The following is a 3,403-nucleotide window of genomic DNA, read 5'->3' on the forward strand; positions in this document are numbered from 1 at the left end:
TTTACGCTCACAGACAAAATGGCGGCGGCCGCGGCGTCAGGTGACCGCGCGCCCGCCCCGCGCCCGCCCCGCCGCTGCCGAGCGGGGCCGGGGCCCGAGTGGAGCGGGGCCGGGAGCGGGATCGGAACGGGGCCGGGAGCGGGATCGGAACGGGGCCGGGAGCGGGAGTGGGGTAGGAGCCAAGGCCGCCCCGCCCGCCGGGCCTCAGGTGTCCGCGGGCGGTGGGGACCCACCCCCCGCAGCGCCGAGGCGCTCCGTGACTCGCCGCCCCCAGCACCACAAAATCACAGAATCAACTCGGATGGAAAAGACCTCTGCGATCATTGATCCCGACCTGTGACGGGATACCACCATGTCAACCACACCACGGCACTGAGTCTTTTCTTAAACACCTCCAGGGTCGGTGACTCCACCGCCTCCCTGGGCAGCCCATTCCAATGTCTAATCACCCTTTCTGTGAAGAAGTTCCTCCTAATGTCCAACCAAAACCTCCCCTGGTGCAGCTCGAGACTATGATCTCTCGTTCTGTCGCTATCTGCCTGGGAGAAGAGGCCACTCCCCACCTGGCTACAGCCTCCTTTCAGGGAATTGCCCGCCGGCTCTTTGTTTCGTGGGTGGGTATGAATTAAAAATCTGACGAGTCGTCACGGCGAGTTTGCGGTGGGAGAAGCACCGGCGGAGGAGTGGGGGCCGTGCTGCCCAGGGGTGGACGAGGGGAACGATCGAGATGAGATTTTCATCACAGATCTCAACGGTTTGGGTTGGAAGGGACCTTAAGGATAGTCGAGTTCCACCTACCTGCCGTGGGCAGGGACACCTTCTGCTAGACCCGGTTACGCTAGTTTTTGTGGTGATGAGTTTTCTTTTCTCTTGCGGACTTTAGTTTCAGAAGGAACGTCTTAAAAAAAAAAAAAAAAAGAACCCAACCTCCCATGCTGAGCCTGTTTCAAGGGGCTGTAGAATCATTTAGGTTGGAAAAGAGCTCGGAGCTCATCGATCCAACCGTTTACCTGGCACTGCCAAGCACACCACTAAACCCTGTCCCCAAGTGGTGCCACATCTATCGTCTTTTAAATCCCTGCAGGGTTGGTGACTCCACCACTGCCCTATGGAGCCTGTTCCCGAGCTTGACAACCCTTTTGGTGAATAATATCCAATCTGAACCTCCCCTGGCACAACTGGGGGCTAATTCCTCTTGTCGTACCACTTGTTGCTTGGGAGATGAGACTGAGCCGCAGCCTGGATGTCGTGGAGCCCTGCTCATCTGTAGCCAAACCACTGGTGGGTTCTGAACACCTTTGCAGCTACTGATACCTAGCACAACCCTGTGAGGGCTGCCATGAGGGAAATTAACTCCATCCCAGCAAAACCCAGTACTGTGACAAAAAAATGCAGCATCACTACTACTCAGTCAGAACAAACACTCTTCCCAGGCCATTCCATGGAGGAGTATTTTTTTAACTTCTGCATTTATAGTACACTAATATAAGTGTGAACACTCATACAAATAGAACACAGCAATAGTTATTTTTACTTTGAAGTAAAAATACAAAAAGTAAGGAGAGTAAAAAGAAGGCAGTTGAATACGAGTGTTATAAACAAAAATCAAGCAGCTTCTGACAGTCAACTCATATTTTAGGGTGCCGATTAAAGCTCTATTGCTTACATTATCCCTAAAATGAAATACTCCATAAATATGTGGGTAGACTGCCACACGCCAACCGTCTGCTATTGCAGTACACATATAAAAGCAATAAAGCAGGAAACACTTGCATTCACTGTACTGCATATTTCACTAGTACATAAAAATTTTGTCTTTTCATAATATTTGTATGATATAAAGGGTGTTTCTTAACTGCTTCAGCATATTCCTTCTTGACTGTGAGATGACCACAGGGAACAAGGACTACTGAAATGTCTTCTTACCAACTTATACTGCATACTTAAACCATCTTTATACCCAGCACATGGGTTTATACATTCTCATTAACTATCTCCTGTCCTTTAATAGACACTCTCCCATTCTGTGGCTTTCCTCTGCTCCTCCAAATGTTCATAAGAACAGGCTGTAGTTTGAGCCCATCTTTCAAGATGGGTGCTCAGGAGAAGCAGCATGTTCAATTCCCGGGCACCAACACCAGCTGGGTTTGTGTCATCATTGCAGTCACTCAGTTCCTTGTGAAACTCAATCTTTTTCAGCCCAGTTCATTCCTGGTGGTTGCTCCCACTGTGGTGAGTATGTAGCGCTCGCCTTGGCATCTTTGTGGCTGTGTCCAGAATAGTCCATTGCCAGGATTTGCATCCTCTCTTCCAGGGGCATTTGACTCACTTGATTGCAGCATATTTCACATCCACGTTTCACACATGTGACCTGTGTGATGGCCGCCATGGTCAGGTCCCCCCCTCGCTTATGAGCCCATCTGTATTTTCTGTCTCTCCCTAAATGTTTCATGGGCCCATTGAGCTACAAATAGCTCATGCTTATGCTCCTAGTCCAGGTCCACCTGACCTACTTCAATTTTGACAGTTTTGTCTACCAGTTCATAGTTTCCATGTTTGTCGATGATGTGGCATTTGGGCATGTGATCATGCACATGATGTACCTCCAGAGTGATGTTTTCTGGCAGTGCAGCCATGTCCTGCCACAGTGCAGCAGCTCAGATGGGTTTAACCCTGTGCTGCCTGTTGTCCTCTTCCACTGCTGTAGCCACCCCCATAGGGCATTAGCCACCATCCAAGAGTCAGTGTAGAGACAGGGTATGGCCACTTTTCTCATTCAGCAGTCTCTAGGGCTAATTGGGTGGCTTTCAATTCTGCAAATTGACTTAACTTACCTCCTCCTTCAGTGGCTTCAATGAATTATCATGTGGGACTCCACACAGCAGCTTTCCACTTCCAAAGGTTTCCTACAACATGACAGGTTCCATCAGTAAACAAAGCATAACATCTTCCATCTTCTGATAACTCATGACATGGTGGTGCCTGTTGGGCACAAGCTGCCTCCTCAGGCAATGCTTCGAATTCTCTGCCTTCTGGCCAGTCCATGATCTGTTTCAGGATACCTGTGCAGCTGGGTAGAGCTTGTTCCTAAGCTTAGCAAAATAGGGAAGCAGCCAACAGACTCCGTGACCCACACAGAAGCTTGTAATTTATTAACTGCTGTAACTGCAGCATGCGTCACACAGAGCTGCCCTTGTCTTGGGCCCATGTTGGGCACAAAAAAGGGCTGTGGTGTGTTACATTGGCTGGACACCAGATGCCCACCAAGCTGCTGTATCACTCCCCCTCCTTAGCTGGAGGGATGGGGAAAAAATTAAAATGGAATACCAGTATACAGCACAGCCCTATAAGGGCTGCTGTGGGGAAGATTAACTCCATTCCAGCCTGACCCGATAAAGTGTAA

This window comes from Coloeus monedula (assembly GCF_965178545.1).
Source record: "Coloeus monedula genome assembly, chromosome: 12".
NCBI lineage: Eukaryota > Metazoa > Chordata > Aves > Passeriformes > Corvidae > Coloeus > Coloeus monedula.